At 45.1% G+C, this 22,558-nt stretch overlaps 1 long non-coding RNA gene across 1 annotated transcript in view; it reads left to right on the forward strand.

The window, feature by feature from the left end:
* LOC144827171 (uncharacterized) overlaps positions 1-22,302 on the forward strand; it is a 75,803-nt gene extending 53,501 nt beyond the window's left edge. The window contains exons 2-4 of the long non-coding RNA XR_013610057.1: positions 18,240-18,517; positions 20,061-20,237; positions 22,058-22,302. This is a non-coding gene — a long non-coding RNA (uncharacterized LOC144827171). The remainder of the gene's footprint in view (positions 1-18,239; positions 18,518-20,060; positions 20,238-22,057) is intronic.
* The last annotated feature ends 256 nt before the right edge of the window (positions 22,303-22,558 follow it).

Here is a 22,558-nt window from a genome sequence, read left to right on the forward strand (position 1 = left end):
TTTACTTCCTCGCTTACACTTCTATATATATGCATCAAAAAAGGTGACAACAGACAATGTCGAAGAAAACTACAAAATCTACATTAAACAACAAAAATCAAACAATGTAAGTATACAAAGGAACTAACAAATAGAACAAAATAATAAGCAATAAATTAAAAAAATAACAATTTTAACTAATAAACTCTTTTTTCTTCTCAGTTTCTGCAAACTGCACCAAAAAAAAACACCCACAAAATGTAAGTCATCAACTACAACTAGTAAGTATTATTTTTTTTTTCCTACTATAGACAAAACGATACAATTAAATTAAAATATTTGTACTTTGTTAATAACAAAAAATTGGGGGGGAAGATGGCGGCCGGCTAGGAAGCCAGGTTGGAAGCTCTGTGTAGAGCCAACCTCAGAATCAGTAGACACGGCAGAGAAGAAAACGTCCGGACGCGCTTATGAAACAATTCACGTAGCAACTAATGGCGAACTGATGTGACTGGTTCCCCCTCACTTTTTTCACAAGATAACTGCAAGATAACTGCAACTGCAACATAATAAATGAACAATCCGAAAAACGAAGAGGCAGGACTGAGAAAACTCTGCCTCGACACGGGAAAAACAGGCTCTGACATAACACTTGCCCCGGAATGATCAAAGTCAGCAGCGGGGGTCACTCTCACCTCTTCACAGTTGCGGGTCCACTCCATGGAGGAAAGCGGAAAGCAGCGGCGGTCCTGTCCCCGTACACCGGTCTCTGGACGACCGCGCAGGAAGCCCGGAAGAGCTTCCAAAGAGCTGCTAACAGAGTGTCTTTCCTCTTCCGGGGGAAAGAGGGAAGCAACAACACTCGTGCTCGAACAAGCCCTGGAGCTGGAGCAGACACAGAGGGCTTGAAGAATAGCTTTGAGAATAGCTCCAATAACAGGACCGGTAACGGGAGTCCAAGAAGGATCCAGGGTACCAACGGGGGAGCTGGAGGAGCAGAAGCGTTGAGCGGACACTGGCTCGGACACTGACTCGGACGGAAAGAACAGAGAATAGCACAGAAGCCCGGATACACACGACACCCGATACACCTAACACATCATTTAACTCGGACAGTATTCTGGAGGGCGAAAACAAACAGAGCACGAACGTGGCAACAGCAGAGGCGTCATCAAACTCCGCATTAATTCCAAGCCACGACTGTAGACAGAAGTGTGGGACCGTGGAAAAGACCGTGGAAAACACCCCAGAGAGGAAGAGGGGGCTAACGAAGCATGGAGAGGCGGACTGCGAAGAAACCAGAGGAGCAGAAGGCAGAGCAACAGGGGCAGTAGAAGTGGCAGCGGTAGTGTCTGCTTCAAGCGTTGCTCTACAACGGATGAACGGATGAAAAAGGTAAGGGGGCTTGAGGTGGATAAAGACAAGGATGGGGGAGGAAAAGCCCTAAGAGACTGCAGGAAGGAGACTACAGAGGGGGTAATCGGCAAGGAGGTGTGTGAGGCAGCATCAGAGGGTGAAGGGGGCGCTCTGGCAGAAGCAGGAGAAGGCAGATCAAGCTACTGTTTAAGAAATAGACAGTTCTTTAAGCATACCACCCCACTAGCCGCCAAACAGTCTATCGCCCCTCGTAGCACTAAGCGGAAGAACAGGAAATACGCAAAAACAGACACACACTCGCTAACCTCCAAGAAGAAGTCTCTGAAGGAGAAGGGGGTGGCTAGGGAAACTTCAGAACAACCTCTCAAAATAACCCCCTCCCTTAGATCATCCTTCAAAGTCCAGGAGCTGACGCAGGAGCAAGTAAAGATTAAACGGAGGGTCCAAGTTGCAGATGCAGACCAATCCCCAATAGTAGAACACACAGTAACCAATACTACTCCTGCCACACAAATAGGAACAGAACGCAGGATGGAAACTGAACCCAGTAATTCCATAGAGATAACGCCTCAGAATGTACCTAGCTCACCGGTCTCAAGTGTAGATTTACACTCCGTACCATCCCTGCAAGAAGCTGAGATACAAGACAAAGACCTGGGTGTCCATTCCCAAAAGGCCTCTCCTACTTTAAATTCAACGGATCAATTCCTAGCAAAAATGCTGGATGAAATGAGAGCAAAATCTGCAGTCTCGGAGGTAAACCAAAGCAAAATTCGGGAGGTTTGTGAAGTACTAGATACTAAATTTACTGCCCTGAGCGATCGAGTTGCAGTAGTAGAGACAGAAATTGGGACGTTGAGTAAGAAAGTAGAAATAAATCAAAAGGAAATAAGGGTCCTGAGAGAAAGCGATAAAACCACACAAAAAAACTGGAATCACTGGAAAATCAGGCGAGAAAAAATAATCTAAGGCTCCTAAATATACCAGAAGGCCAAGAAGGGACAGACGTCAAGAAGTTTATAGTTCAACTCCTGGAGGAACATTTCCCCTGGACAAAAACAGTAGGGTTGGAAGAGGACATACAAAGAGTGCATCGTGATCCCTATGGAAGAAGTAAAGAAGTAAAGAAAGGAAAACCCCCCAGGAAAATACTAATAAACTTTAAAACCTACACACTCAAGGAGAGAATCCTGAGTGAGGCCCTAAAAAATGGTCCCCAGGATAAAGGAGGTTGGTCATTCAGGATCCGATCGATCAGACATCTGAAAAGCAACCCAGGACAGGCAATGGGAACTTGGCCAACCCCTGCAAGAATTAAGAACCCTGGGAGCCACAGTGCAGATGAAATTCCCAACAGCTCTCCGAATTATGTGGAGAAACAAGATGTATAATATAAGAGAGCCAGATGAAGTCGCCCACTTCAAATAAAGGATCAAGTGAGAGGTCAGATGGAACTGAAGCATTAATCATGAAAATTCAAAACAAAATATATAAAAAGTAAGGGAGAAACAGGTAAAAAAACAAAAAAAACGGCAAAGAAGGACGTTTCACACTACAAAGGTTCAAACACGGAGCTCAAAAGGGGCCATTTATGCAGCCCAAAAAAGACAACAGGGAGGCTTCCCCTGGGTGGGACAGTTTTACTCACTTGGAAAAACAAAACGAAAAAATGCACACAAGGGTGGGGAGCAAAATAGGGAAAAAAACAAAAAAAGTCCTCAAACTGTGAGAAAGGAGAAATCAGGGACTGCCAAATGTCGCAAAAGCCTGGTAGGAAAACACGGCAAATAGGAAATAAAAGAAAGAATGATGAACAGAGTTAACATACTTTCATGGAATGTCAACGGTATCAGAACACCTAGCAGAAGGCGTCTGATTTTGGAATATCTGAAGGTGATAGACTGTGAAATCATAATCTTACAAGAAACACGCCTCATAAAAAAAGAGTGGGAAGAAATCTTAAAAAAACTAAAATGGGTAGATAGTTTTGTGTGCACAAATCAAGATTGTGTTGTAAAAGGGATAGCAATCCTATTCAAAAAGTCTCTAAAAGCCAAAATAGAGGAAGTAGAACTAGATAAAAAAGGCAGGTGGGCGGTCACTAGGGTAAAAATTCACAATAGTTCCTACACTATTGCGGGATACTATGGGCCTAACATGGATGACCCAGCCCCACTTCAGAACTTATACACACAACTAATATCTGCCACTTCCCCAATAATACTAGGAGGAGATGTAAAATTAATCCAAAACGTTAAAATTGACCGTTTCCCCCCGCTGAAACAACCAAACCTACCAAAAATGAGAGACTGGCTGGGTATCTGTAAAAGAGATCTAGGTCTGGAAGACATTTGGAAAGGGGAAGGAGACAAAATACATGCTTATACGTTCAGGAATAAAAAACTAAATTTACAGTCCAGAATTGACTACTTTTTAGTAGATAAATCCCTGGTAAACAACATACAAAGAGTTGAGCACCTGCCGGCCCACTTATCTGATCATTCCGCGGTGATCCTAAAAACTCAATTGGGAACTAACAAGACAACCTCAAGGTGGACGGTAGATCGTACCATTCTAAATGATCCACACATCATAACAGAACTTAAGGCAGAGTCTGTCACCTATTTCGAAAACAACAGAGAGGGAACCTCTCCGCAAACCCTATGGGACGCATATAAGCAGTAATTAGGGGGAAAATACTAAGTCTGGCAGCACACAAAAACAAAACAACAAAACAAGAGATAGGAAAGCTAGAAAACATCATAAATAATTTGGATACACAAATAGAGACTGAAGATGATGCAGGTAAAAAAGAGAGCTGGAAATTGACAGGATGAAACAAAAGGAAAATCTAGCAGGAATATTGGAGGGTAAAGTGAGGGAGAGATGGGAAGCGATCAAATTGTCGCATTATGAGTATGGGGAGGGCTGCAGCAAAATATTGTCCTGGAAAATGAAAACCGACTCAACCAGGAACAAGATAGTCAAAATCCAGCCACAAGGTGTCACAGAATCAAGCTCAGACGACACTGTAATTATGCGAGAATTCGTAAAATTCTTCACAGAACTATACACAGAGGACACTCCAGATCACCCAAAGCAATCCATAGCATGGGAAGTATTCCTTCACCAACGCTTTTGCCGTTGCCAAAGCAGTATTTTCTTTGGTCGGGTAAGCTTCCACCCAGTTACTGAAAGCGCACACCACGACCAGGACGTACTTTAGATTATTTAGGCGCTCCAGCTGGATATAATCCATTTGGAGCACCTCAAAAGGCAAAGACGGTGGTGCAAAGTTTCCACTCAGAACTGGCTCCTTGCCCCCAGGATTATGTCGTAAGCAATCCATGCAATATTGCACCAAATGAGCAGTGGTCCTTGGAATATTGGGATTGTACCATACAGGATCTAATAATGCACAAATACCCTTTGCCCCAATATGAGCTGAACCATGTGCCATTGTCACCACCGCATTCACTAATGCATTGGGCAACAACCACCGCTGTTTTTCTGTCAAATCAATCCAACAATCGTCCGCATCTAATTTCCCCACTTTCTCTTTCCAGTGAGCCAGCTCATTAGGGGTAGCTTCTTTCTGTATTTCTCGGACACTCTCCATGGTGTTATTAAACATCTCTGTTTCAGCCACCCACCTCACAGAGCTAGTCACAAACATTGAGGTCAATTTGGATTTCGCAGTTTCCTTAGCTACTTGATCAGCAAAGGCATTACCTTCTCCCACTGCATCAACCACTGCCTTGTGTGCACTGCATTTAACTACAGCCACCATCTCTGGTAACGTCAATGCTGTCAGCAATCGCAAAATCAAGGGGCCATGCTGTATATGCTGACCATGGGAATTGAGAAAACCTCTTTCGTCCCAAAGTCGGCCAAAACTATGTTATGTTATGTTATTATTATTTTTAATGCGCACAGATGCTCCAGCGAAGGAGCGTCCTGGCGCAGGGAAAGGTGGACATAACACAACACTAAAAACCAGAAACAAAGAAGAAACAGGAGTGATTGAAACAAAAAATTAAAACAAAAAAGTTTTCAGAGCCCTACGAAAAGTTAGTAGATCATCTAGGAGGCGGATTTCTGAGGGAAGCGCGTTCCAGAGAGTCGCGGCTCTCACTCGAAAGGAGCGTCCGCCCATCCGGCTGAGTCTGAAACGTGGGACAACCACTAGGGATTGACCAAGAGATCTTAGTGGGCGAGTTGGAACATAGGGAGAGACCAGTTTGTTAAGTATCTCTGGTGCCGACTTTTGTAGAATTTTAAAGACCAGGCTAAGAGCCTTAAAATGAATTCTATTTTTGATCGGAAGCCAGTGCAAGGACCGAAGAGTATTAGAGGTGGGACAGGTCCGAGGCAAACCGACCACCGCCCTCGCCGCTGCATTCTGTACCCGTTGTAGACGAAGAATCTCAGCTTGGTTTGCTCCTAAAAGGAGTGAACTAGCGTAGTCCAACCGGGAGATAATCATCGCTTGGATGACCAGCTGTCTTGTCGGGGCGTCAAAGAATTTAAGCACCGGTCTTAGCCCGCGGAGGACCCCAAAGCAACCTGCCGCCACTCTCTTGGTATGGGTCACAAAGCTTAATGTGTGGTCAAGCCACACTCCCAGATTCCTAAGTTCCAAGACTGGTGTAGGGGCCGGCCCCAGCTCAGGTGGCCACCAAGTGTCCCCCCAGCGGTCCGCATCTCTTCCAACGATCATCACCTCCGTTTTTTTCGCGTTCAGCTGGAGACAGTTGTTATTCATCCAGCTGGCCACCTCTCTCAGCCCATTTCGGAACCTGGGGGCATCCTGCTCGGCATCCCCGCTGATCGTAACCGCTAGCTGAGTGTCGTCGGCATAAGAGACCATGGTTAGGCCCCACTGCCTGGCGACCTCAGCCAGCGGCTGCACGTACAGGTTGAAAAGCGTGGGACTCAGCGAGGAGCCCTGGGGAACCCCCAGGTCCAAAGGATGGTACTTGGACTGAAAAGGAGGGGTGGCAACGCAGAAGGAGCGATCACTGAGGAAGGAGCGGAACCATTGCAGAGCCGAACCACAGATGCCAATGTCCTCTAAACGGTGTAGAAGGATGCAATGGGACACGGTGTCGAAGGCAGCGCTAGGATCTAATAGAATAAGCGCTGCCGTTTGACCTGCATCCAACACAATCCGCAGGTGTTCAACCATTGCCAGAAGGGCCGTCTCCGTGCTGTGACCAGCACGGAACCCATTCTGCATGGGATCGAGGACATTGGCTCGGGTCATGTGCTCCGCGAGGGCCAGATTTACATGGGCCTCCATAACTTTGGCCGGCCAGGGAAGCAAAGAAATAGGGCGGTAGTTTTCTGGTTTTAAAGGATCCAGAGATGGTTTTTTTAGGATCGGGGAAACCACCGCTTGCTTCCACTTGGCAGGAACAAGGCCCGAGGTCAGGGAAAGATTGATCAGTGAGCACACTATTGTGCGCCCCTGGAAAGCAACATCCCTGAAAAGGGCAGATCTTAGCGGGTCTGCCGGCGAGCCGGATTTGACTCGCTGTGCCCACTTGGCAAACTCCTCGTCGGAAAGGATGGGGAGAGAGTGCATCGATGGACAGCTACTGGGGCCCCTCGAGGGGGTCACGGGTAGCGTCGTACTTGGAAACGACTGGTAGATGTTCTTAACTTTGTCCAAGAAGAAAGCGGCTAAGGTTTCACAGTGGGAGATGGAACTATCCACCTGCGGGGCAGCTCTCTTTGCCATCAGATCTTTTATAGTTTTAAAGATGGTCTTGGAAGGATTGAGGCTGCTGCGGAATTCTGCCGCATAGAACGCCGCCCGGGTTCTGCATATGGCTCGGTGGTAGAGCTTAACAGAAGCCAAATATGCAGTTTTTTTGACGGCGTCATACGTCTTGCGCCACTCCCTTTCTGCCCGTCTACAGGAGGCCTTCAAGGCGCGAAGAGCACTGTCATACCAAGGGCTAGCCTGCCGGGAACTGGATTTACTGGAGATGATAGGTACCAGGGCGTCAAGCGCCTTAGTAATCCAGCCATGAGCTATGAGCCACGCCAAAGGCGTTCTGGCTGTCGGTGTAAATATTTACTCTCAATCCTTCACTTAACTCAGAGACCCGAAGCAATGCCACTAACTCAGCTGCCTGTGCTGATTGATAGGGTACTCGAGAAGCCTCAACTACAGTGTGTAGAGTAGTTATCGCATATGCAGCAGTTGTCGTGCCATCTGGTAATTTGAAACAAGACCCATCTACATACAACTCCCCTTAAGCGTCAGCTAGAGGATTGTCTGTCAGGTCTACCCGTCCCTTCGTTTCTTCCTCCGTTCGAAATATACAATCATAAACATCATTGTTCTTTTCGTTTGAAGGGAGGGGTAGTAACATAGCAGGGTTGAGAGGGTACATTGTTTAATCGCAATGTGGGGAGCAAACAAAGTCAATTTGTATCCTGTAAGACGTTCACTCGTAAGCTGCTGAGTCTTCGTTTTGTTCAATAATGTATCCACATCGTGCGGTACCATCACTGTGAGATCAGTGTTCAGAACTAGCCCTTCTCACTGTTGAATAGCCACTGTGACCTCAGTAGGAGCCCTTAGGAGTGCTCTGGCGACGTTATCCAACACTGCCGAGAAATAGGCACAAGGTCTCTGCTTACCACCAAATCCTTGTGTTAACACAGAAAGAGAGCAACCATCCACCTTGTGTACATAAAGTACAAAAGATTTGTGGTAGTCAGGTGTACCAAGAATGGGTGCAGAGCAAAGCACAGATTTCAAAGAGTCAAAAGCATTTTGGCAAGCTTCAGTCCAGGATAAAGGTTCATGCACATCTTTAGTGATTAAATACAGGAGAGGTTTAGTGAGAAGAGAAAAATTAGGGATCCATTGGCGACAGTAAGAAGTTATGCTGAGAAATGCACAAACATCACGCTTAGTACGAGGTACAGACATGTTTAATATGGTAGTCACACGCTCAGGGGTTAGTCTCCTCCCCTCTTTCGACAGTAGATGACCTAGTTAGGTCACCTCCTGTCGACAATATTGGAATTTAGAAAGAGATACTTTATTGCCATTAGCTGCCAAATGAGACAATAATTGTACAGTGGCTTCCTTACAACCTTCCTCAGTGTCAGAGGCCACTAACAGATCATCGACATATTGCAAAAGCACGTTACCAGGGGGCAGGACCAAATCATCCAACAATGTTTTCAAAGCTTGACTATAAATGCTAGGACTCTCCGTGTACCCCTGGGGAGCGCGACAAAACAGGAAGCTGCGACCAGATAATGAGAAGCCGAAAATATGACGGCTATCAGGATGTATCGGAATGCTGAAGAAAGCATTCTTTAAATCGATCACAGAGAAATATTTAGCAGTGGGAGGAATCATAGTGAGAATAGTAGTGATGACAGAAACCACAGGGTATTGGGGCACCACTATTTTATTAATTTCACACAAATCAATTACAAAACGATAAGTATCAACATAGTCAGGATCACTTCCAACAGGGGCCTTTTTTAAGATCATTAAAATGGGGATGTTGCATACATTAGCAGCAGTCTCCTCCACCACCCCCCTTTTGACCAACTCTTGTATGATGGAGAGCAAAGCTTTCTCGCCTGCCATAGAAATCATGTACTGAGGTACACGTGAAAGCAGAGCATTTTGCTTCAAAGTAATAGAAACAGCTGGAATCCTTAATAATCCTACATCTGTATCTCCGGTGGCCCACAGTGTCTCCGGGATGGCAGCAAACTCAGGAGGGAGGGGTTCATTTTTGGCGAAACACTGCAAAGTATGCTTGCCAAGGGGATTGATAGTCAAATAAACACCATCAGGTGAACAATGAATTTTTGCATGTAATTTCTTCAACAAATCCAAACCCAATAAATTTTCACCACAATGGGAAGTCAAAAGAAGCGGGGAGGCTACCGTAACTGGACCAATTGTAAAGGAATAGGTTCGGAAATGTGGCTCACCACCGGAATTCCCGAGAATTTCACCGAAACATTATTTTGCCCGGACAGAGCAGCCCCTGGGACCTGAGAATGAGAAATAGAACTATTCATCGCACCCGTATCAACTAAAAACTTTTCAGATGTCCCCATAAAATGCGCCTTTACATAAGGACCTTGCTGATCAATGGGTACTGACACCTGGCCCCCACTCTGTCCTTGACTGTCCTATGTATAGGCATACCCTTCGGTTGCATCCATCGCACAGTCCTCATTATAGTACTGCCTACCTCTTGGATTATCAAAATAATTATTTTCTGATTCGACGTGCGTCGCCTCCTCTCGTTGCATATCACTCCGATCCACACCACCTCGACCTCTTCCTTCACCTCTCATAGCCCCATTCTGAGGCAGCAACAAGTGACACTGAAATCGCCAATGCCCTTCCTCCTTGCAATAAGCGCACTGGTTTATCCCCAAAACAACAGCAGGCCCTCCGCCTCATGCGGTTCCTGTCTCCCTCGGGACAAACCCTTTACCGCCTCTCTCTCTGCCTCGTCCTCAAACAACTTGTTGCAACAACACCTGTGTCTTAACCCGTTCAGTGCTGATTGCTGATGACGGCTCCCAGCCGTCATGAGTTACGGTGGGTGTGTGCTGATGACGGCCGGGAGCCGTCATGACCACGCCCGCGATCGGAATGTGCCGCACAGGCGCGGAATTCCGGCCGCAGCCAGGGGGTTAAGATCTTTCGTTTTCTTTTCCATCTTAATCTTACTCTCATTTTCTCCATGTTCGTAATATTGGGCCACACTCGCGCAGAAACTTCCGGTAACAAATTGGTCTCAAAACGATTAACAAATAATCATATACCGCCTTCCAATGATAAATCCTGGCCACTAAAATCAATGAATATGCCTTTAAATCTAGTGAAGAAATCATAAACGCTTTCATCTTTCTTCTGCTTACATGCTGTCAATTTATCCCAATCCACCTTACGAGGCGGAATAAAGGCGTGCATATAAGTAATAATAAGGCCAGGTAACGCCAATAGTTCAGGTTTCGGTTTATCACCAGGCTTACATTCCTTATCCCAATCTTTTATCTGATCCCATGTTCCGCCTAACTCTTGAACGTGGTCCTGATCATGCACCCGACGCCATACATCAACGGGGACTAACAACGCAAAAAATAGCTCTATGTCAGCTAGGGTCATAACGGTTGAGGAAGCCGCTTCTGTGAGTTCTTTATAATAAGCCGTGGGATTCTTACGGGGGTCAGGTAGTTGTGATTTTAGTGAGAGGACTTCACTCCTCTTCCAGGGGGTGTAAACCCATTGTTCCTATACTCGTGCCTCTACACGAGGTCTTGTCCCCTCGTCCCGATAATTTTTTAATTCCGGTATTTCAGGATGAAAAATAGGATGGACTTCTCGCATAGGGTGCTGAGAGTCCCATGAGGAACATTTTTGGTGCATCCGCTCTCGATAACTTAATAGAACCTCAACATTTTTGTACACTTCCTCTGGTCTAAGTTCAGATTTATGAGCCCTGTCCCGACATCACTTGGGGGGGGCCATCCCTCCCGCAAAACACTGTTCCCATAAAGCAATTAGACATGTGGCCATGTGTTTCAGGGCATGTTGCTGCATAACAGGCTCAAAGTCTCGAAGAGTGCTCCATATGTCAGTTATAGTATAAATAGGCTGTCGCATCCATTGGGACGACTGATTTTCAATCATCTGTTTCTCATTTAGTTCTACAGTCGAACGAGTAAACAACTTTTGTGTGCCAAGATCCCCCGCAGCACGAGATGGAGTTGGATCAGCTAGGGATGGGGTCGTGCTCGCGTACTGGGAAGCCCACACAGAGATAGGGGAAGACAAAACAGCTGTGGACCATAACAGAAGACGGCGGTGTAGCATGCGATAAAGTAGCGTCTCAGACACTGAGGTAGATAAAACAGCGGACGTTCCCGGAGAGACAGGGGAAGAGGAAACGACCGTGACAGAGGCTGAAGGGACCTGTACTGGAGTTGGTGGAACAACAGGATATATGCGCTGTGGAGCGCAAGGTAGAGGAGGACGAGTATCCAATAAATCCTCCATCTCATCCTCTGCTTCAGTCCTAGCCACATATGCCTTATCCACTTGCAATCTAAATTGCCTATCTGCACAATCAATTCCCTGTTCGGTTTGAGCTTTATCATAAGCAATGGCTTTCTGTGTAATTGTCTGACCTCCCTTCATTCTGCATACTTTCTCCTCCCGTATAAGTCTACTCTTTGCTTCCTTCTGCCATAGGTTTAGGGAATCAAACATCGACTGTCGACTTCATTTAGAAAACAATGGATCCTGCAGAAAATGTATCTTTTTCTCATCAAAGACCCGGTTAAGGACCATTTCAACTCTACATTATCCTTAGTGTATTTATGCCATAGCGTATTAAACAAGATAGGTGTTATTCCATGCTTTACATACATATCATAACTCGGGCTGCCCTCAGGGGGGCCAGGTTGACTTTCAGCCAAGAGCGTATCATTAGGGCGGCAACAACATCCAAAACAACTCAGTTTGCTAATGCACGGCATAGTGATTGTTGACACGTATTCCTCATTCAATCATAAAAAACAAACTTTCAAACATGGCCATGTTCAAACATTCACAACATATTCAACCTCACTCTTATTCAAACCTACACAGAACAATAATATATGTACATACAAAGGTATTCAAAACGACATGTCTCTTTTTTCTTTCCAAACAAAGAACAGAGCCCGTTGACTGTTGTTCATGGAGAATCAATCAATTCAGATTCCAGACCTACAGATACCAAAATCAAGCAGTCCAAAGACTACCAATAGACCGTCGGACAGGTATAACAGGTATAACCACAGACTGTCCTACAGACCATCCTGCAGTCTTCCTGGGTCACCCTTGGGACTATTCCGACTAAGCCTGCTTCCTTAGCACCGCTTCAGATATGTCCCCAAGGCCACCCAGGTACAACCACAGGCCTTTCAGAGACCAGTCCGGCCGGGTGCGCACCACACAAGCCACACCAGGGCGTCCGATCGGCATCTCTATTGTTCACAAAACCAGTCCGTGGAGCATCTACCCGTGCAGCCACAATGCTGCTCCGTCACACCCCCAAGATTCTCCGAGGTACACCAACCACCAAATCCTACACAGTTAACTGCTTCAAAAGCACTGCTCAACAGCTCGTTCCAAAAGACACCAAAAACAATCCACTCACCTTGAGCACGCAGGTACAATTTCATATTCTCCACTGCCAACTCCTGAAGACCAACACGTTCAGTTCAACTCCGGCTAAGGGTCACTAGCAGCTGGGGCACTCTGATCGCGAGAGCGGAGTAAGTCAAAAATTTCGGTCCGTCCACCCACTCGACCAGAGCTCCCTTTCTTTGTCCTTTCTACCCGGTTACGGGAAGGACGACCCTATCAGGGAGTCCCACCAGAGTCGCCAACTGAAGTACTCTAAAAAAATAACATAAAAGGGCTATACCTACCAATAGCCCCAATCCCATTACCAAATATTCAGTCAGTTGGCAGTGAAGAAGGTTCAATCATTTTTTGAGCAAAATACTCTATAGAGGAGCCTCTCCAACTCTCACCCATCAGGTGCGCGGAGAAGACTATTGGCTCGTATTAAACATGAGGTTATATACTTTTCGGTTCAACACATACAATCACTGTAAAAGGAAAACACCAGTTGGTCCTCGAGCTACAGGGAAGGACCATATATGGCACACATGGTTAGTTCAAAGCTTAACTATTTGTTACTGGGAAGGTCAGGAGGGTTGACTCCCTTTCGTCTTGGTGCCCGGGAGTGCAGGAACCGCGCCTCCAGGAATGCGCTTATCGCACCCAAAGCCAGATGCGAACTTGAGTCTCAGGACAGTCGAGTAGACAGCCTACGTTCAGCTGCTCTCAGTAATTCAGATGAACAGGGGCCTGACAACTACCGGGGATTAACATGTGATCACAGCCCGTGTTCGAGCATAGGTTCGGAAGATGGCACCTGTATGGTTCTCGGCCTACTCTGTTAGCAGTAGATATGCAAGGAGCAAATAAACGTTTTCATCCCTGCAAACGCATATAGATATATTTATATATAGTAAACAAAAAAGGGTACGTATAGATGCATCATGCTAACATAATATTGGTCAGATACACCTTATGCATGGGAAATCTATTTTTTATCCCTCAAGATAAGACCCAGCCATATGCAAATCAGTCTTGACCCTGTGCCTCAGGGGAACAGTCCAGACCAAACTGTCAAGCCAGGTCCTCCAGGGACCAGAAATAAGCATCCTGGGACCGATTTCTGGGTATTACCCTTCATCAACCAGGCTAGCTTGAATCCAGTGGCATAGTGAGCAAGGGACCCACGTCTGGGCATACCCATCCCACTCAGGGTGAAAAGTGCTACGCAAACAAATGATGGATGGAATGCAGATTAAATCATACATTCACCCCCAGTCAAAAGATCTGGGTTAAATCCATTGTTCTTTTGCTCAGCATGCCACCCCAGTTTAGACCCGGCCATATGCAAATCAGTCTTGACCCTGTGCCTCACGGGAACAGTCCAGACCGAACTGGCAAGCCAGGTCATCCCGGGACCGGAAACAATAATTATGTACCGGTTTCTGGGTATTACCCTTTATCAGCCAGGCTAGCTTAAATCCAGTGGCACAGTGAGCAAGAGACCCACGTCTGGGCATACCCATCCCACATAGGGTGAAAAGTGCTATGCAAACAAATGATGGACGGAATGCTGAATAAATTATACATTCACCCCCAGTCAAGAGATCTGGGTTAAATCCATTGTTCTTTTGCTCACAATGCCACCCCAGATAAGACCCAGCCATATGCAAATCAGTCTTGATCCTGTGCCTCATGGGAACAGTCCAGACCGAACTGCCAAGGCAGGTCCTCCCTGGACCGAAAACAAGCATCCTGGGACCGGGTTCTGGGTATTACCCTTCTTCAGCCAGGCTAGCATGAATCCAGTGGCATAGGGCCCGATTCACAGAAATAACTTAAGACAAAATCCTAAACTTACTACTATATTCACAGAAGGCACTTACTCATTTTGGTAGTCACAGAAGGCACTTACTCATTTCGGTATTCACGGAAGTTAGGAGTCCTAACTTTAGGACTCCTAAATGCCTTCTGTGAATATCAAAAGTCTTAAAGTTAGGATTTTTCTCAGTTTATGAGTCCTAAAGTTAAGAGTCCTAACTTTACTACTCCTAAACTGAGAAAAATCCTACCTTTAAGACTTTCGGTATTCACAGAAGGCATTTAGGAGTCCTAAAGTTAGGACTCCTAACTTCTGTGAATACCGAAATGAGTAAGTGTCTTCTGTGAATACCAAAACGGTAGTAAGTTTAAGATTTTGTTTTAAGTTAATTCTGTGAATCGGGCCCACAGTGAGCAAGGGACCCACGTCTGGGCATACTCATCCTACTTAGGGTGAAAAGTGCTACACAAACAAAACACCAGGCCACCACTGTCAGACATCTTGAAGGTAAACTTTTACTCACTGGCATGGAAACATGATTCATGGTGGCCTATTTCGTCTGGGGGGAGGAGGAGGGCTAGCACTGACTACATCTACCAGCAGGCCCTGTCACACACACACATCCCTCCCAGCAACACCAAACACCACACCTGGAACTCTGCTTGCCCTGAGAGTTAATGAAAATGCACTGCCAAGATGGCTAACACTGGGCTCTGGTGTGAGGAGCACAAGGCCCTGTTGGGAGTAGTGCCCAAACAAACACCAGGCCACCACTGTCAGCCATTTTGCCATCACTGTTTCACTCACTCACAGTGAAGCTGAGTCACAGGAAGGAAAGTAGGGTTCGCTGGGAAGGTGGGTATAGCCAAAAGCATGATGGGACTCGCAGTCACAGCTAACAATCCTCCTCCCACATGCCCCAACAAGCACACCTTGAACCGTGCTCATCTCACACAGACTTTGGCCAGTTAGTTGGGATCCTCAAGGATATGCAACAGCAGCAGGCTGCTCATTATGCCAAAAGCGACTCACACATGTCCAGAATGGACTCACACATGTCCAGAATGAAGTGCAAAATGGATAAAATTGATGACCTCACTGCGGTGCACAGGGACATACTCACCTGCCTCCGCCATATTGCTGAGAACATAACCACCCCTCCCTGTGTGCCCACTACATATGTTGCTACTACATCTGCAACTGCCACAGGGAGGGATGAGGATTCTGGCATACAGTCCCCTGCACCACAGCAGCCAGCACACGAAGGTCCCCCTCACAAGAAGAAGAGGGGTTGTCTGAAGAAGGACAAATGATAGACAGATGGCCATGCATCCCCCCAAGGAAGTGAAAACCTGCTCCGGGTCTCCTCCATTGTGCATGTGGCGTTCACTTTGTTGACTGTCATTGAACTCTCCCACATGGGATGGAGGGTCTAAGTTGGATCAATGACTCAAATGATTGTGGACTTGGCTCAGAGAATTTCATCTACTACCACTACCAACTCCTTTGTGAACTTTGGATTTCTAAAAGTAGTACTGCACAATCACTTTCTTGTACTATTTCACACATGCATCGCAATAAAATCATAATCACACAATACTTGCCTCTGTTGTGAATTAAACACTGTTTGTAACATAGAGAAGATGACCTAAAAACCAGGATTTTGCAGGAAAACAAGTACAGCAATGTAAACACTGTCTTGTGAGTAAATAAGATATGATACATATAATATATACACATAACAAGGTCAACACAACACAAATAATACATAGCATACATCCTCACTGACTCTACATTTGTAAACTGAAAACACATTTCAATGCACAAACACTAATCATTGTTAGATAAAGTGAAAATCAGGGCATACATACAAAAACAACAATCAAGTTAAAAAAGAGAGTACATATCGTAGACAAAAACACTGTGTCATTAACAATGTACACATCCGTGATAGAGCAATTTTACAGGCTGGTGCCTGATACTTTTCTATTTTCTTCACAGATTGTGTTATTCTTAAGAATATCACAACCCGTGAATTGACTGTGGCCAATGAGTATCTAACAAATAGATTTTTTTAACTTGACTGTTTTTTTTAATGTGTAATAAATATTTGTAAAAGTGCAATCCACAATAGAGTGTAGGACATTAACAGTGCTATAAATTATGTCAGCTGTTAGTTAATAACTGTGTACCCAAAGGAGTTTTAACCAATAAATTGACTTGTATTTTTCTACAATTTAAGTTGTCACGATTATCTGTCGGGGATATATGGTCTTACTTCACAGGTATGTATAGTGTGCAGTTGAATGAGAGAAACTTGGATTGAATGGAATACACAGAACATATAGTGGATACGGGATAATATATTTTCCAAAAGAAACTGTTTTTGTTATGCAACTGTAAAGTAAATATCATCAACAATCTCAACAATGGAGTGTGTGTGTTGTACAATACTCAGTTACTGTGGATTCACTCAAAATTACTTCACACAATGCACTTTGTAACATACAGTCCAATCCAGCACTTATTATGGGTGCATGTAACTTGTGATAACACAACAGGCCCCTGGGACTGTGTCCAGGCCTAGGAGGGTGATCTGTAAAGTGGTCACTCACTGTTGTGATGTTCCTCACAAACAATGTATTTGGTGCACATGAAGGTCAGCTCATCATGGTAGTGTGAGCTTTAAAGTGCTCTGTCAAATATGACATGTTAATCACTGTACCCAAACATGTAATAAAGCAGAACATGAAGATTTGCTATACTGTCTGACATGCTGATTGATTAGTGTAGGGCACCTGAGCCTCACCCAAAACAGTGTGGATTGCATCCTTTGGCTGTTGACTGAAATGGTGACAGACGCAGATGAGTATTCAAAAGACACGTTTAACACATCCGAACCGAGCCGGGCGGACACATTGGCTATTGGTCATCATGGGGACAGACGCGGGTGAGTATTCAAAAGACGCGTTCAACTCATCCGAACCGAACCTGAAGCACACATTGGCTATTGGTCGTCATGGTGACAGACACGGGTGAGTATTCAGAGGACGCATTCTCCGCATCCGAACCGAGCCGGACATACACATTGGCTATTGGTCGCCATGGGGACAGACGTGGTTTCGCTTCCTGTATGAATCGCATGTAAACCTATTCTGTTGGCTTACAACAACAATGTATCAAACTCAAAAGTGTTATGATGCGGAATATTTGAACGACGCAGTAGGGGTGTCTGGTGCAAGCAATATTATGGATTGGCCACATTCGGATAATGCGACTGTCTCTGACCTATCACTTTGGATGCATGGAATAGAATCCACCTCTGCAGCACAGATATACATCTGTCTGTTCCCAAGAGACTTCACTTGCCTGCACTACATGCTACTTGCCTACATCTCTTCCTACCACTTCTGCTGTCTCTGTATCCTCTCGAATCTACAATGGCACATACTGTGGAGAGGGCACCAGCTTTCACAGAGGAGGAGAACCAGTCCCTGCTGGACAGCCTCCTTCCACAGTACAGCATACTGTATGGAAAACCAGGGGAGCAGGTGAATGTTTGCCTTTTCAATTGACCATATTTTCAGGCACTACTAGCATTGTGATCCCCAAGTGCAAGCATGCACACATAGTTATTGTAAGTGTTACAGTGTGTAGATTCATGTCCTGGACAGGTACAGTGATATAGAAGTGTAGTTGGTGGGATTGATTTTCCTGTACTGTTCTCATGTTATTAAGAGAGACATGCACACAGGACCACTGCCCATGTTGATACTTGTCCAACCTTTATAAATCATCTGCCATTATAACCATGACCTATATGTCCAAGTGTGTGATGTATTAATATGTAGCATGTAGTAATGGGTCACCATGTCATCCTTACAGGTCGACGTCTATCAGAAGCATGAAATTCCTCAGACCATTGTCCGGGCTGTAAGAGCTGTGGGGGTCTTCAAACGCCGCATCTGCCACTGCCAGAAGAGGTGGCAGGACCTCCGTGGCTAGACCTGTAGGATTGCAAGAGTCCAGCTGAAGCTGTCACCTCCTCGCAAAAGGGGTAGATGACAGACTCTGACCCCCCCCCCCCCACATGCTCCAGATACTGACGGTGGTCTACCCTGACCTGGATGGGCAGATGAAGGCCAGACAGCAGCAAGGAGGGGGTGAGTATGTGCCATTTTGCTGAACTATGTTTGACATGCGTGTTGCACTCCCTCAGCCTGGTAACACTCTCACAGGTAGTCTGTCTCCTGAGGCACCCCTCATGTGGCAAAATGTAATGATGCCCCATAATCATCTGATGCCCAGGTGTGTCCCTTTCCGTCTGTGACATATGTCACTTAGGTCCTGTGTAGTTGCTGTAGTCCAAGGTTAATGTGATCAGCACCATATACAACAGGTGCATTGAGTTGACCATCATGAGTGATGTAATTGTCTGACATGTCAGAACATTGAGTGAAATATGACCTGTTCTCTGTGTGGAACATACATACATGTTCAAAATGCTGATCTAAGTCAACACAGGTTTGTGAGAAATATGCTACACTCCCATGCAGCAGGTGAGACCAATGTTGAGGCCTCAGACAAATTAAATGGATAAGTAATCAAAATGTGTGGCCACCTGCATAGTGCTCCAGGTAATGTCATGTTTCACATGGACCACGAACAGGTATGCCAACTCAGGCCATCTGAGACACTGTCACATCATATTTTTGTGGTCAAGCAACAGTTTAACCATTGCAAATTTGAAATTCACGTGTCTGACTCTGTGAAAGTGTGTACAGGCAGAACATTTGTCAATCCACAGGTAGTAAATATATGTAATATAGACAGACATCTAATGTATGGAATGTGGCTCAGATACACAAAACAGAACATGCGTGTGTCATCCCTAGACTCTGCATAATGGTGTCTTCAACATATATGTGTATGCTGCATTGCTTTCTTCCTGAGAGCTATGAAAAAGTTTGTGTTGACAGATGTGTTAATTAATTTACTCCAATGTCTAAGTAGAACAACGTGAGCTTGTCAGAGTCTTTAAATTGTGTGTAGCACAAAGGGGATATGTATACTCAAGCACTACAGATGATGCTTAAAAAGGGATTACATGATTGTGGCACGGTGCTGACTTTAACGTTGTGATTCACTGCCCCTGTAACAAGAGTCAGTACAGACTGTTTAGGCAGACAGGCCAGTGGCCTAGTATGCCACATGAAATTCTGTGAGCATGCAGTATTTGTACTTGTCTGTTGTCCTGCATGCAGACCATTAAAGCATTGACGTTCAGGACATAAGCCCATCATGGTGACTGGGGATGGAAGTATGTTCAACATATCAACTTATCAATTAGTCCATCCCATTTGCTGTGTTGCTTCCAGTCTCCCTTCCATGAGATGAAACATGTTTGTAATGACACATGACACTCATGAGCATTACAGATCAAACAACAGGCAAAAAAGTGCGTTGTTGGACACGTATTTAGTGATCTTTGATATACATCTAACAGATGGTTAGATTGCCAGTATGTGTTTGTGAACCAAGGTTTACTGGCAGATTGACAAGTGGCATGTTCACATATGTGCAATGAGTATAAAAGGTGTCTTTAACATTATGCAAGAGTTTGCTCTGTTATGTCATGTGCTCAAACTCATGTGTCAAGTCTATGCAGATGACTGATATGAATCTGCTTCCCATCCTTGTTCACAGCAGCAGGAGGCAGTTCCACGGACCAGGATGAAGCAGCTAGCCAGATTGGGTCCACTGTGGAGAAGCAGGAGTGCCCCAGTGGCACGAGGGCGAGGGGGGGCCTCACTGAGGGCCGGTCTGAAACATCGACATCTGCTGAGGACCAATCCAGCTCCAGAGATGACTCCCTTCGTGGTGGTGGGTGTTACCAGAGCAGAGTCCACAACAGTCTGTCCCCAGCCACCACCACCACCATCTCCACCCTCATAGCTGCTCCCATTTCAAAGGTCCTTGGACCTTCCTGTGTTAGGGGGCATGTCTCCTTTGTGCCAGGCACCGCACCCCCTGCATCTGTCCCCACTGCTGTCCTGAGTGTGGAGTCTGTGGATTTGCTCAAACAGATACATGTGGGGCAGACATCCATGCTGAGTGTCCTCCATGCACACACCAGTCTTTTAACACAATTGGTGTCATACATGGATAGCATGTCATCAGATATGTCTGCCCTAGGGCGGGAAATCAGTCCATGGCCTCCTCACTGACGGCAGCAGTGTCCCTCCTACAGCAGTCTCTCACCCCTCCTATCTCTGCTCCATCCACAGTCCCCACTAACCTACCTGACCAAAGCACACTCACACAGGCAGATGCACACACCCCAACAAACACAAGCAGTACAAATCCACCTAAAACAAAGTCCAAAAAAACATGCACACACACTCAGGGGACTGACCTCACACACACAGGGGATAGAACAAAAAAACACCCACATGCATCCACAACAACTCCACATTCCTCAGCTACCTCTCCCTCCAAAACCTCTAGCCTTGACTCCTGTAACCCCCCCCCCTTCCTAGAGGGTCGTCCTCTGTGACCTTGGCCTCTTCCCCACTGATACATCAGACCAGACTCGCAAGGGGAAGAGGAAATACCCCCTCACAGAGAGGTGATCCACCCCTGCAAACACACCATCCCCTAAGAGTAGGAACACTGAGGCCCCCACTGTACATCCCCCAGAACAAAAAAAAACAAAACCCCACCACCATCCCCCACTTCTACCACAAAATCTACTTCCTGCCAAGTCCAGGCCACCCTCCCAAAGTTCACACATCACATCCCATCCCAGGTTCACCCACATACCATTACAACATCCCCAAGATGATAAGGTCTTCCCCCCCACCACAAGCACTTACGCTCCCACAACACCAGACCTTCTGTCAGTTACGAACACTGCAGTGGAGACCCTGGCCCACCAATCAGACCTGTCCACTACAGTAGAGCCCCCACCCCCTCAATCAGACATGTCCACTGCATGATGATATCTTTGGATTCCTAAAATATCGGGTAAATACCATAATTTGGGTTATTTTCTGGTATTTGACTTTAGAAACTCATTAATTATAATCAAGACTTTCCAGTTATACTTTAACCAGTCTTTCCATCTTTTGGATCTTTAGACCCGAATATTACTGGTTAATATGTTCTACTGTAGTATAGAGCTAAGTAGCTAAGCACTGTATGAAATGTTAGTATGATGAGATATAAACTCTGTAATATAATCACTTTATTTATTAACAGAATTGGAATTCTGACCCTTCATATCCACAAGGAAGTATCAGCACTGTGTTTCTACCCCATCATCCATGATTCTAGAAAGTATTGAGTCTTTATTTTAAAGATAAAAAAGTAACTGATGTTATATATATACATATATACATCGTAAAAAGACAGAATTCCCTTCGTTATTTTTCAAGATACATAAAAGAGGTAATTAAAACCTCCCCTGGGGTTGTCATCATGAATTCTTTATAAGGGAATGCCCTAACTAAATCTTATGTTAAATGAGCACAGAAATCCAAATTTTTCCGCTCATGTTTATCCATGAGCTAGACTTGTCGAAAAAATAGGCTCTAGATTAATTCATTATAATTAAAGTTTTTTATTGAATGTTGTAAAATGTATTTCAATTGTTCAATTATTTTATGTTTTGTAACAGAGATTATATGTTGTTTATAATTTAGGTTGCCCTGTGGCTTTTCCTGAAGAAGGTGCTGGTCGCCGAAACGCGCGTCGAGAAGATACATTACTGTGCCACTTTTATTATATTGTGTTTTTTATTCATTTATTCTTTGGTTTTTGTATATCTTATTGTACATGCACTGTATGCCCCTGTTAGGGTCTATTTTAGTCTATTGGTTTTATTAAACGACTGTTTTTAATAAATTTTTATGAATTGATGTAATGTTAATAAAATTGTAGTACTATATTCTGAGTGTAGTGTAGTTCCTATTATCCCAATAGGCTCTGCGCATTGGAATAATATCTTCAATAGTATAGACGTAGGACAGAGGTTAACTAGGTCTTCTACTGTCGATATTAGACTTAAAGTTATGTATGTGCCAGCTAGCTCAGAGTTCACTAGAAACTTTCTCGAATAGACAAGGAGGAGTTTAACCTCTCTGGATAGACAAGAAGGGATTTAGTTTCTGACAACCATAGAACATGACAACTTTGCTCTCCCC

Source organism: Lissotriton helveticus, chromosome 4_1 (assembly GCF_964261635.1).
Source record: "Lissotriton helveticus chromosome 4_1, aLisHel1.1, whole genome shotgun sequence".
Classification (NCBI taxonomy): domain Eukaryota; kingdom Metazoa; phylum Chordata; class Amphibia; order Caudata; family Salamandridae; genus Lissotriton; species Lissotriton helveticus.